The sequence below is a fragment of the Cydia splendana genome, chromosome 3, assembly GCF_910591565.1.
Source record: "Cydia splendana chromosome 3, ilCydSple1.2, whole genome shotgun sequence".
Lineage (NCBI taxonomy): Eukaryota > Metazoa > Arthropoda > Insecta > Lepidoptera > Tortricidae > Cydia > Cydia splendana.
The window spans coordinates 241,261-256,492 of record NC_085962.1 but is presented as its reverse complement, the minus strand read 5'-3'; positions in this window follow the sequence as shown (position 1 = coordinate 256,492).

Genomic DNA, 15,232 nt, shown 5'->3' with positions numbered 1-15,232 from the left:
TATACAATAGCTGTCAATAGCTAATGAGTGAGAGATCTAACTAGCAAAATTTCAGACAAAAATATAGGTACCTAAATAATAGTCAATTCTCTCGTCGCAAGTATCGCGCAGCGCGCCATACTATTACCTTTTGGTCTATTATTCTAATGTATTTAAACTCTCAATCTTCTTCCTCGCGTTATTCCTGCATTTTGCAACGGCTTATGGGAGTCTGGGGTCCGATTGACAACTAATCCCAGGAATTGACGTAGGCACTAGTTTTTACGAAAGCGATTGCCATCTGACCTTTCAACCCAGAGGGGAAACTAGGTCTTATTAGGATTAGTCCGGTTTCCTCACGAATATCAAATTATATTTCCCGCGACCTCCGGATTGAAAGTCGCTCGCTCTTACCAATACCAATACCGCCAATAGGTAGCTTTCTTTTCTATTTTAATCTCTCAATGTAATAATGAATGCTCTCTCTAGCCGTTATGAAAGATCTGTGGTGAGTAAACATCGCTCTATCCATTACCACTTTATTTGAACGCGAGTGTAATGAGTCTCCACGCATTCAATGTAATGCAACAAATAAAACCGACGTTAAACTGGGACTTAAATGTAAAGTGTTATTTGAGGTTTTTTGTTTCATTCTGGCTGACGAACGTAAATGTAGAAGTGAAAACTTTACAACTAGGGAATCAGAATAAGTAGGTCCTAATCCTATTGTAAATATAGAGGTGAAAACTTTACAACTAGGGAATCAGAACAAGTAGGTCCTAATGCTATTGTAAATGTAGAGGTGAAAACTTTACAACTAGGGAATCAGAACAAGTAGGTCCTAATCCTATTGTAAATATAGAGGTGAAAACTTTACAACTAGGGAATCAGAACAAGTAGGTCCTAATCCTATTGTAAATATAGAGGTGAAAACTTTACAACTAGGGAATCAGAACAAGTAGGTCCTAATGCTATTGTAAATGTAGAGGTGAAAACTTTACAACTAGGGAATCAGAACAAGTAGGTCCTAATGCTATTGTAAATGTAGAGGTGAAAACTTTACAACTAGGGAATCAGAACAAGTAGGTCCTAATCCTATTGTAAATATAGAGGTGAAAACTTTACAACTAGGGAATCAGAACAAGTAGGTCCTAATCCTATTGTAAATATAGAGGTGAAAACTTTACAACTAGGGAATCAGAACAAGTAGGTCCTAATCCTATTGTAAATATAGAGGTGAAAACTTTACAACTAGGGAATCAGAACAAGTAGGTCCTAATCCTATTGTAAATATAGAGGTGAAAACTTTACAACTAGGGAATCAGAATAAGTAGGTCCTAATGCTATTGTAAATGTAGAGGTGAAAACTTTACAACTAGGGAATCAGAACAAGTAGGTCCTAATGCTATTGTAAATGTAGAGGTGAAAACTTTACAACTAGGGAATCAGAACAAGTAGGTCCTAATCCTATTGTAAATATAGAGGTGAAAACTTTACAACTAGGGAATCAGAACAAGTAGGTCCTAATCCTATTGTAAATATAGAGGTGAAAACTTTACAACTAGGGAATCAGAACAAGTAGGTCCTAATCCTACCGTAAATCCATCCATACATGGTCCAAAAGCGTGAGCTTCATAGTTGTGAAACTATGGTCTAGAATTAACTCGAATATAAATGCGAAAAAAACTCGGACAGCACCAAAAGAACATTGGGAAAGATGATTACCTAATAGGGAATATTAGGCAAAGCTCTGCGTAATAGGTGGCACCTTTGTGGCACATACAGTAAACAAACCACATTGACACATCACACGTCACGTCAATCACAATATGGCCTACCGCGAAACAAGAAAATCGAAATTTCGTTATCTAATCTCTCTATCACTCTTCAAGATTCGAGCGATAAAGAGGCAGATAACTAAATTTAGATTTTCGCGTTTACCGGTAGACTCTTGTTAACAAACCGCCTTGATGCATCAATATCATATTTTATTGTCTGTGAAAACTTGTCAAAAACAGTTTAAGGCACAGTATGTATAAGTTAGTCTATGAATTTACTGAGTCGGTAGTGCTGCACTCTGGCGGCAGAACATTGCAGTATTATCCCCTATTACGTCATAGCGTTTTTGATAAGCAACGATTTCTATAGCACACGCAGTGTACCTAAGTGTTATTTACTTTTACGTCATAATTTCATAGAAGTTTGACATTTAAAATACCACTTGCACTGCTTAATATGCTATCAAAATCGTTGCAGACTTTTCTTGGTCTGACTCTAACTGTGTGGACCATAGTTGTAGTAGTGGACTATAGGTGGGTTTTACGGTAAATATCTTGATTAGTGTTCCGTATCTTCTGTTTCAGTTTGCTTCAGCGCATTCACTGCCAGTGGGCGAGATTTTGTATGAAGGTGACACATACTTAAATGCGTATCTGGCAGCTAGTTTGTTAAAGAGAGCTTTTCTTTCTTGAAGATGTCCCTACTTTAGGCTCGTACATAGCTGTTAAAATACAGATTCTATTAAACTTAGCATACTTATTCTATCGTAATTCGCCTTTCAGGCACAAAATAGTCCAAACTTTTATAGTTTTTGCCCCAAATCCCCGCCCGCGGCTCGCGGCAAACACAGTTTAAAAGTTTCCCTGCATATGCAACTCACTGCACCGCATGCAGTCTGGGCCTTATACTGGGAAATAAGATATAAGAATTTATTGTGGACACATTGAAAGGGTTAAAAAAGTGTAGAAGAATTTACATATCGTGTATTGGGATAATTTCAAAAACGGAGTCATCTATAAAATAACAAATAGGTACAGATGTACTGCATAATTGTTTTCCATCGTATTTTCTCGGAAACGTTCGGATTTGTCATGCTATTTCAGTCAACTTCATTACAGGTACCTGCAATAATAATAATATGTTACTCTTCGGAGGCCGCATAAATATTATGTGACACGCTCTTAAGGCTCTACAAATAAGATCGTGTGAGATATTTTTACAGCCTTCGTTGTGTACCACAGTATTGCACGTGACTGTACTTTTTGTACCAAGACTGCCTGAAATAACAAGACACGTTCGTACGTTTCCGTGAAAATACGATGTAATAGTAGTTTATGTGACTGCTACATAATGAAAGGCATTAAAATACGAGTGTGGGTTTATGAAACGAATGGAATGAGTTTCATAATAGTATCACACGAGTGTTTTAATGCCTAATTATGTACAGTTACATACACTGCTTTATCTACACACATATTATAAACTTTCTATGATATATTCACTAACCTCATATTACAGCCGACATTGGGGCACTTTGTTCTCTGGCGGAACTCGCGGATATGAGCTGGCGTCTCCGAAATATCTTAATCGCACAATTTACACGAAACTTTTGTTATACATAGTTACTTTAAAAACAACAAAACAATTTATTTTTTACTTACAAATTAATTAAAATATAAACTGTACGTCAAATGGCGGCAAAGGAAAACTTTTTTCACGCATGTCACGCATCCGTAGTTTTTTTTTAATTCAGAGACAAACTAGAGTCGGGGTCGATTACCATATCGTCCGATACCAACTTACATACGGGATTTGTCAATATTGTATGCAATTGTCATTTGATTTCGAATAAAACGTCATGACGACTGATATTAGAATAGGGGTCAAATCAAATTGCTTTTTTTATTCAGAGATGTTCGAAATTTAAAATGCATTACCAAATCGATTTTGATATAGTAATGAAGCTATTACCACATTTTCACAGATAAGAAATTTGCTGTAACAAAACAGTTTATCCGTTGTGGGCCATTATTTACGGATTTTTAAGGCGTCATAGAGAGTTTATGATATGTGTGTAGATAAAATAGTTTATGCACTACATCTGTACCTACCTACGTTGAACAATTGTCGCAATTACGACAATTGCGGTGAACAGTGTGATTAACATAACTTATGTAAGATTTTTTTTTCGTGAGTAAAATATAATAAAAGGCTCCCAACTCCCACGACGACACGACGCGCCGTGAATAACCGTCCAGATCCTTATTTATGTCTAAACTGCAGTTTTCTAAACTTCTGGGCTCGGCTGCACTCCATATATTACGGGGATTTTACTTCGTATAAGTCTGATTTATTTTGTTAAACTGTTTGTGTATAAAGATGTCGAAGTTTTAGACAGTTTAGACACCCGAGACGCAAAATGCAATATATTAGTGAGAATTGGATAGGTATCTACCTATGTATTTAAATATGTAACTCATTTAATAAAATAAACTTCATTAATTCAGACTACTCATATTGGAATTTATACATACCTACCACAATGGAGCATTTCCGAATTATTAGACAGATACTCGTAGGTACGTACAGGTACATACTCCGTACATGGTGAGTAAACAAGATGCCAATCGTTCACGCTGAGTAGCGAACGAAACGCAACTGTCTCTGTCGCACTAATATGAAAGAGTAATAGAGATAAATACGCTACGCTACGGAGCGTGAACTATTATTGCCATATTGTCTACGCACCCAGGGATACAAGCTAAAATCAATTCCCATCGAAACTAAACCGATTAAACCAATTTGGCGCGAACCAATTAAATTCCACGCCAAAAACTATTTCCATTGATCAAAGAAATGTAAGTTTTGTAATTAGTTGAATCCTGCCGAAGCGGTAGGCGGTGCAAGTCACAGGCGGAGCGACAAGCGTCAGCAACGAGCGACAGGCATCAGCGACGAGCGGCGGCCATAACACGGTTTATCACAATAATGCGATCCGCATGCCGCTCCGGTGTGAGCGAGATAGCGCTATGCATGTATATAGCAATGTCCCGCTCGCACACCGGAGTGGCGTGCGGATCTGCATCCGAAGTGGAGACCGCCAATCAAGCAAGCAAGCCTCTGTTTCACCACTCTGGTTTGACCGCCAGGCGTTCATACGCTAAAATAGCCACTGCCATCAGACGGGTTGCGTGTTTGCTACCGAAGTGTTATGAATTGAAAAAGTCGATACCAAAAACTATTTCCATTGTTCAAAGAAATGCAAGTTCTGTAATTAAGTTGTAAATTACGCATTTATCACAATATATGACAAATACAATATGAATACATATGTAAACTTATATGTACCACAAACTGCATGTACTTACAGTATCGGCCCAATTCGAAAAATGCTTATAAGATGTCCCATCGATCTGTCAGCGTCAAAAGTGACGTTTTTGGGTATAGAAATGTCACTTTTGTCATTGATAGATCAGTATCGTATCGGTGTGATATTTTATGACCCAGGTTCGAATTGGATTGTATCTTATTCAATAAATGAATTACAATTACAATGTTTCAGCTTATTATGTCTACACGCTTGTCGCTCATGCCTTGCACCGCGCCAAACTATTTGAGAGTCATCTACCGCGACGAAGTTGGCGACAGATTGAATTTGTAATGTGTTTCAGCATCCGATAAAACTAGGCTGATAACGAGTTTGTGGATAACGAGTTTGTGGATAACGACTGATTTTGGACCGTATGTCTTTTGCAATACGGTGTTAACCACTTAGATGGGTAGCAGTCCTCAACTTTGTGACTCTTCGCTAATTCCTGTAGCGTGACACACACACAATGTTCTTCATCCCACTTGTGAGGAAAAATGGGAAAAAATCAAGCTTCTGCCTGATTTTGATCGTACGGCATTACAGCCCTAGGTCGAAATTTAGGATTTACGGACCTTATCGCCTACGTGTTATAACACCTTTTACGAGCAAGTGTGATAAAAATTCCAATTAAATACAACACCTAAAACTTAGATTTCAAACTTGAACTCCAGGAATGCCCATTGCGGGCCGCTGCCAAAATTATACACTCGCAATAAATAAGCTCAAGGGCGGAAACGACCTTTTTCCCCATTGTTCTGTTGTGCTTTAAATGGAAAATGTTCGCATGATACATGGCCGTCATTTTGTTTTGTTTACGTTAAGACGGAAAAATGAGATCGCGGTGACGTTTACGTGATATAGGTATAAGTGCGAGCCGTAAAAAGAAGACAAAAAATGTGTTTGGTTTTTAGAGGTATAAATACAAATTTAAAATCAAATACAACACGTATATAATAAATAAATTAACAAGCGGACTCCAGGCCAGCCCACGCAAGGAAGATGATGAGATTTTGATAAATACACTCTGGTAGGTACATACCTACTTACCTACCAAATCCAAGCTTTTTCTTTATGTCTTTTTTGCGGCCACACATTTTTTTTTTCAATGCGACCCTTTCAATCATTTCATCTGAAAATTATACGATAATCTGTGGCAACCTTTTTTTCAATCCAATTCTTATATAACTGTTCCAAAAGAACCAGTGTAAGTGGGAGCTCCGAATTGTTAATAATCTTCCGGTTCTTAAGCCCAAGTTATATTAGACTCCTTCTTGAAGGAAAATGTATGTTGTGAAATGTTCGCGCATGTCCTGAATAAAACAATACGGGGTGACATCTGACACGTGATCAGAAATGACAAGTTTTGGCGGAGGATGTGGAGACTGAATAATGATGATGTCACCGTGGTCCCGAGAGATTATTAGTATTATTACCTAAAAAAGAGACCCTTTCCAGATAGATTTTCGTACACTGACCCGCCTGTTACTATCTCTGTTGCACGCGCATGATATTGCTGTGTAACTCGCAACAACCGGCGTCACGGGCGGGACCGGCATAGCAATATAATTATGCGAGTGCGATAGAGGTAGCAACAGGCGGGTCAATGTACGAAAATATATCTGGAAAGCGACTCTGCTTTATACAAACATGCTCTGAAACTAGATTATGAGTCATTTTATTTAAAGTAAACCTTTTATTTGGTCATTTTTTATTATATTTTTACTCATAATCACCACTTCTTTCTATCCTAATAGGATAAAAGAGTGTCCCAATATGTTTGTTTCCATCTTTTCCCTAAATTACCCATATGCTCCATACAGCGTTCTGTGACATAATTAAAAACTCAAGAATTTATTCCGCAAGTATCGACCCAATTTGAACTTTAAGATACGTCATTTAATAGATCTAAAAACGATACCATAGATATACCATACCATAGATACCATAGATATAGAATACAAGGTTATTGGTACAGCGGTGGGCCGGTGTCATACAATCGCGAGTTTAACTGAATTTTCATATTTTAAAAGCGTAAATATACAACTAGAAACAAATACAAATCATTATATCAGTTTACAACGTCAATATAATTTCTCAATCTTACAGCCTCAAGATGTTTACGATCCAGATTGTATCAGGAAAATCCCGCGGGAAACCCCCAAAGGGTAATAAAAATAATCCCATCGGAAGGGTGTAGGATTTTTTCGTTAGTAATAACGCCGTGTAGGGACGCGCGAAGTAAATTAATTAGTGAAGGAGGGGGTGGTAAGGCTGTGGTCGTTCTCAGGCGGACGCAGTAGTGGACTAATTTTACCCATAGGTACTCGTACTTGACGATAACGAAACTGACAGCCATTACATTCCGTACTAATTCAAAAGTACTCAAAACTGCTTACTGTTAAGTTTTACATACTTAACTACCTACCAGAGTCTTAGAGAGGTATCTACAGAGAGAGAGAGGGAGAGAGAGAGAAGAGGACGATAAAATCAGGGCAAAAACGTTTCACGATACGACTTCTTGTCAATGCGTCGCGAAATCTATGATGTGCATCATAGTATCGTACGACATGATGACATGACATGATATATCGTGTAATTACGTTCTGGCCTTGGATGATAAATTAACATGACTCAATGAATACCATTGAAGGTAACATTGGGATGGCAACTGCAGCAGCGTTGTCGCAGGCGATATTACCGCTATAATTACCTACTCCTTGATCAATTTAATCGCTGTCTTTGCCTCGTTGCTGTTACGATTAGAAGGTTCAACCCATCACTCATTTAATCAAAAAAGCGGCCAAGTGCGAGTCGGACTCGCCCATGAAGGGTTCCGAAGCAGCAAGTAACATAATAAAATTTCAGTTTACGAAACAAAAATACTTACTAGATCTCGTTCAAACCAATTTTCGGTGGAAGTTTTCATGGTAATATACATCATATATTTTTTTTAGTTTTATCATTCTCTTATTGTAGAAGTTACAGGGGGGGGGGGGGACACACATTTTACCACTTTGGAAGTGTCTCTCGCGCAAACTATTCAGTTTAGAAAAAAATCATATTAGAATCCAATATCATTTTTGAAGACCTATCCCACACGTATGTGTTTGATGAAAAAAGTTTCGGAAAAAGTGGCTGTGACATACAGACGGACAGACAGACATGACTAATCCATAAGGGTTCCGTTTTTTTGCCATTTGGCTACGGAACCCTAAAGATTGACAGTGAGAGTAATGGCACTGCAAAAGTGACGCTGCTGCGATCTCAATTCGAATGTAACTTATAAGATCTATCGATGGTCGGGAAAAACTGGTGAGTGGCATACAAAGCTTTGCGAAGAAAAAAAAAATCGGGCAAGTGCGAGTCGGACTCGCGCACGAAGGATTCCGTACCATACAAAAAAAAAAACAAAAAAAAAGCAAAAAAAAAAACGGTCACCCATCCAAGTACTGACCACTCCCGACGTTGCTTAACTTTGGTCAAAAATCACGTTTGTTGTATCGGAGCCCCATTTAAATCTTTATTTTATTCTGTTTTTAGTATTTGTTGTTATAGCGGCAACAGAAATACATCATCTGTGAAAATTTCAACTGTCTAGCTATCACGGTTCGTGAGATACAGCCTGGTGACAGACGGACGGACGGACGGACGGACGGACGGACAGCGAAGTCTTAGTAATAGGGTCCCGTTTTACCCTTTGGGTACGGAACCCTAAAAACAAGCATACAGTAAATAATATTTTTTCCGCTTCGCTGCCCCATTGGCTCCATCTTACTCCTCAGAAGGGGTGGCTCGTTAGGCCGCGACAAAAAAGGGCCAAGTCTGAGATAAGAATTATTGGCGCGGCGGAGTATCGCGCCGCGGCTAATCTCGCCACGGAAATTGATTAACACTTTCTTTTCCTCAAGATTTTGTAAAAGTTATTTAATATTTATGGGTTTTTACTAGGGTTCCTGCATTACGGAAGAAAAAGTTCATACCTACCACTACTTTTGAGGTTATAAAAATGCTAAGCTTAAATAAACAGGGTGTAGGAAGAGTTATATAGCCAGTTGTAATACATACATCAATTCCAAGAAACTACGAGGCGAGGTTCGAATAATTGGCTAGCCTTAATCGAGTAGCGTCGCAGTCGGCCGATCCAGACTAATTGCTAACACGCTTAATAGTCCTAAAGCTAGCCATGGGTAAACGAAAGAAAGAAAACAAAAAAATGCATTTATTGAACATTGAAGTAAATGTGGAGAAGACCGTCTATCAGGAAAGACTGTAGGTAGAGTAAGTGCTTGTGCATATATTTAATCCACTTAGGTAATTATAGAAGGTCGGTAGAACAGGAGTGAAGCTCTTGCTTTCTGACTGTGTCTGAGCGAATTATGTACAAATAACGAGACTTCTTGATGCTCTTGCCCTGTGATGGTGTTACCAGGCAAACATTTTATTGATTTTATATGCCGGTCTTCAGCCAACGTAGCCTTATGCACGAGGAAATTGAAATATATGTAGACATGATTGCAATAAATGAATTACATTGAAAAAAAGGATGCCGGTTGCTCTCTAAATTATATGAATTAGAAAAATTGGTTTCTGATCACGTATTAAATTTCTTGGTTTCGTTTATCCAGACGTACCTCTCTGTCTATAAGCACATTAAGGCCGAGAAACTAGCATCGTGTTTAGTATATTCCTTTATTCTGTAATATTATTCATCGTCTGATCTATACGTAGGTACAGGTGCATAATTATTTTCACGTAAACTTCGAACGTGTCTTGCTATTTCAGTCGGTCTCGGCACAAAAAGTACTGACATTAACTGAAGTAGCATAACAAATACGACCGTTACCGAGAAAATACGATGGAAAACAATGCCCTACATCTTGCATCTACATATTTTACCGATACTTAAGTTATGTTCATAAACCGTCTTTTTTGCCATTTTACTCATGAATTAGGTACCTACATGATTATCTAAAATCATCTTCCCGTAATCGATAAAAAATGACAGATCCGGGACTGAACTCCGTCAATTTAATCAAGATGATAAAGTCAAAGTCAAAACATTATTTGTTCAAGTATTCTTAAAAGTGCTAAATATCGAAGAAATACAGTCTTTTTTGCCTATTTTTTATAATAATCATAATATGACTTTTTTATCAAGGTTATCAGTAGCCGTTTCATATATATGAGTTATCAGGCGGCCTAGCCAACATGACAAATGCCAAACGAAATAACAATGTATCGGGATGACAGGTGCTACGGAACGTTACTATTTCCATGCATTATTTAAGTTTCGATGGCGTTTTCTGTCAACGATTGCCATCTTGGCTAGGCTCCAATGTTCCGTATATATAGTGCACTGCTAGAGTCTGTGCGGAAAGAGAAGAGTCGTGGAATGTAAGGGAGCCCATACATACCTATCACGACTCTTCTCTTTCCGCACAGACTCTAACTGATAATTAATAGGTAAATATTAGTGCAAACACATAGGGACAGTTCTGTTAGAACGTAGTTAGTACAGTCATGTGTACCTATGTGTACATTGTACAATTTTTTCCCCATATGTCAACAGGTTACTTCATAAAACATGTGTGTACATATGTGGCCTTCCACCAGAGAAGGGTCCTTATGCTTCATGTGCAATAAGGACCATTTGATTCTATCAGAATTTCTGTTGGATTTTCAGATCAAAAAACTCCTTATTGCACCCTTATAGGACCCTTCTGTGATGGAAAGCCGCTTATTAATGAACTTAATATGAGTCATGGATATTTTCTGTGTATTTAAGCTTTTATAACTATATATGTAAGTATAACTATAAACAATATGTTGTATATCACCGTCTTATATTCACAACATTAGCCATACTGAGCTTACTTGGGCCGTAGATCAATCTGTGTAACATTCCGTACACGGCGGGAAGAAGATGATAACTGGCGGGAAAAAAATTGAAGAATTTGGAACCTTATGCAATTTTATTTTAAGTTCATACTTCAATAGAATATCTCGATTCTCGAGTTATCAACTTCTTCCCGCCGTGTACGGAATTGTCCCATAATATACATAAAAGTATACTTATTTATTAACATATTCATAGGTAACTCATAAGATTTCAAAATAACCTTTACAACATTACTGACAATGAGGCAAACATATTTAGATAAATTAATGATATATTATGTTCCACTTGAGCCTACAACAATAATTGATGTGCAAAAATACAACATTGCAAGAATATCGAATTACAAAAAAAATACTTTGAACTAAGTACCTATTTTATCTTATGCTTTCTTAGTTTTTAGGTTCATAACCACGTGTCATAACAATCGGCGTCATAACCACGCCAAGGTCAATGCAAGTTGCAACGACAACAACAAGTTAGATGATGATTAATGACACTATTAGAATGAATAATGACATACAGTTGACAGTTGTAAGTTTACCCTTGTTCGTGACATTGCACGAGATAGATACCTACACCGGCCGAGTCATCGGCACTCATCACCGCTTACAGAAACTCGTAATAAAGCAGGAAAGGGGCATTCGGACTTCAGTCTAATGTTTATTTTATGTTGATATGATAGTGACGGAGTGTACGTTTACTTATTGTTGTTATTTATTACAAGCTTTTATTTAAGTTGCTCTATTAATATGTATGTTAGTTGTTAGTGAGGATCAAATCTTGGAAGCTAAATTTGACCCACTTCCCGATTCCCTCATCCGATCCGATCCGATCAAGCTGATCAGATGATAGAAATAGGAGGTCGCAATAGGAATCCTGTACGGTTACCATCAGTTTGTCACTGACATAAACGCCGTCGAGAACGTAATTTACTTTCTATACATCCGGTTTGCACTAATATGCGAGTGCGAGCGAGATGTATAGAAAGTAAATTACGTTCTCGACGGCGTTTATGTCAGTGACAAACTGATGGTAACCGTAATGTTATGAAACAACGCAACCTAATTGTGTTTGGGGATGTCTGAATAGTCTCGTTGAGTATTAGTTGCCAGTGGAAAGAAAAGTACAGTCAGCGATAAAACTTTGTACCAAAAATGAAATTTTTGGCAAAAACTTATTACACACTTTTATTAAGCTTCACCGTACACACACACATAATCTAACATGGAGCTGATCTGATGTTGCAGTCTGGAGATATCCAAATTAACTCATCGATGGAAAAACACAAACACATCGATTTTAGGCTCATTGGAAAGGTCTCGAGAAGTAATTGATAGTAATGCAAATGAGAAGATGTACAGTCACCACTAAAAGTGTGTCGTCACAAAAAAAAATTACGAGTATTTTGGTGAAACGTTCAAAAAAATCACCAAAAATATGTGTAAGTACATCATCTTAATTCATGAACGCGCATTTCGCGTATACTTAATAATTTTATATTAATTATACGCGATGTAAATCGTTTAAATTGTTTTATTTCATTCGTGGAGAATTATCGCGGCAACTGAAGACAGAATATTAATACCGTTTTGAAGTCGGAATGCCGCGGAGCGGAGCGGAGCGGAGCGGGGCATCGTGGTAAGTAGCTGGCATTGACCCTGCTAAAAAGTTAGCAATGTTAGCATTGGCAAAGAAGTAAGGCGAGCGGCTTTTGAGAGTTCGAACCCGGGTTCGTACTTGACTTTCTCGGAACTTATTTACAGTTAAAGAATTTAATTTTAGTACCATTTCGTACCTCGTCACAGTGACAATCGATATCAAAGTCGCTACAAACTTCATACTGTGACAAGGTACAGTCGCCATCAGATATATCGGAGCGGCCAAGGTGCTCACAAATATCGGAACACGCCTCTATTGTCAGGGCGTTAGAGCGCGTGTTCAGATATTGTGAACACCTTGGCCGCTCCGATATATCTGATGGCGACTGTACATAGTACTAAAAATAAATTCCTACCTAGACCGTACGAATTATCATTTCAATTTACCTTCGGTAGGTAAAGGAAAATATCGTGAGTAAACATGGCAAATCCCAGAAAGGCATAATTATTTTCCTCTGTGAGTCAACTATGGCTGACGCCATTGTCAAAACTTATAGGTATTTGTGCCAATTATTTTGATATACCTACCAATATTATACCTACTCAGTTATAGGGATTATTCTTTTTAGGGTTCCGTACCCAAAGGGTAAAACGGGACCCTATTACTAAGACTTCGCTGTCCGTCCGTCCGTCCGTCTGTCACCAGGCTGTATCTCACGAACCGTGATAGCTAGACAGTTGAAATTTTCACAGATGTTGTATTTCTGTTGCCGCTATAACAACAAATACTAAAAACAGAATAAAATAACGATTTAAATGGGGCTCCCATACAACAAACGTGATTTTTGACCAAAGTTAAGCAACGTCGGGAGTGGTCAGTATTTGGATGGGTGACCGTTTTTTTTTTTCCTTTTTTTTTGATTTTTTTTTGCATTATGGTACGGAACCCTTCGTGCGCGAGTCCGACTCGCACTTGCCCGGTTTTTATTGTATAGCGCGACTTAAAGTCGTATTTAAGTCACGTGTAACTATCCTGACAGGCATACCTAGGTATACATAATGTAACGAATCACGTCGACAAGTGGTAACATAAAACCGGAAAAGTGCGAGTCGGACTCGCCCACCGAGGGTTCCGCACTGTTTAGTATCTGTTGTTATAGCGGTATATGTAGCGGTATATGGATGATGTAGAGAACTACATCATCAGTGAAAATTTAAACTGTCTAGTTATCACGGTTCATGAGATACAGCCTGGTGACAGATAGACAGACGGACAGACAGACGAACAGCGGAGTCTTAGTAATATGGTCCCGTTTTTACTCTTTGGGTAAGGAACCCTAAAAACTAGCAAAAACAAGACCCGACATGCTCTTGTTTTTTTTTTCGATTTTATCACAACAATGAGTTAATGATAATATATTGATATATAACTAGGTAAACACTTATTAACATATAATAGGATACAATTGTGTGAGAATGGTGTGTTCTGCAATCATTTGTCGTTCATCATCGTATTAGTGAAGACATACTGTTTCATCAGTGAATGGTGTTAGATTACTCAAATCATTTATTGTGCGAAAATTGTTCAAACAGCATTCAGGTGGGCCGAACGCGTGTTTCCCACCAAGGTAATAAATTATAATCCTATGTTTGTCGTAGGTCATTTGTAATATGAATACAAAAGTAAAACATAAAAACACGTAAAATACAACACAAAATACACACTATAAAAAACCTAACATAACCTAACCTAACATATTATTATGGGTGCCGCCGACAGCCGCCGGTGGTGCCGGCGGGCCGCAGAGAGAGGAACCTACGTACCTACTATTATAATAAATTAACTTTGAACCCCATATTCCGACGACACATCACTTTGGCCAACTCGAACGTACACTGACATCAGAATTATATTTGAATAATATTATATAGTTATCCAGCGTCTCGGCCGCGCCAATACATGTACGGACAAGTATGAGCGAATTCCACGATAACTGAATGGCATCAGTTAAGGTGGCCACTGATGAGCCTTCCAACAGTCCAAAGAGCGTGGCTGCACTCCAAAATTGGTCCATGAATGTCAAAAACGTACTATGTTTAATATTAGGATGACGTCCATTTGGATGAATCCATTGTAACGGCATCCATTTGGAAGGCTCGTCAGTGGCCTGCTTTAGATCTTAATTTTAGCATATTAGCTTAGTGCATATTTATATTACAATTGCCAATTTGCAATTTGCCAATTGCAAAGTGCTAAGTGGAACATAACTAATAGGTACTTATCAATACTAAGTTCAACAACAAAAGTGATAAAAATAATGAATACCTACTCAATAAGTAATTGTGTTAATCGCCTTTTCTCTTAGAGAATATAACCAAACGGAGTGGTCATTAACAGGCGTCCCCCTCTGTCGAAAATAGGCGGCCAATGGTCAACCACATGTATGGACTGACGTTTATCTGACATGACGTACCTATACATTTGATGTGCCCCTCCCCCGCAAAAAACGGCAGACTATTTTGTACCGAGAATTATAGACATGGCGTCTCCGTTGGTTATATCCTCTAAGCCTTTTCTAGTCACCCGTTGCCATGGCTACGGTCCTC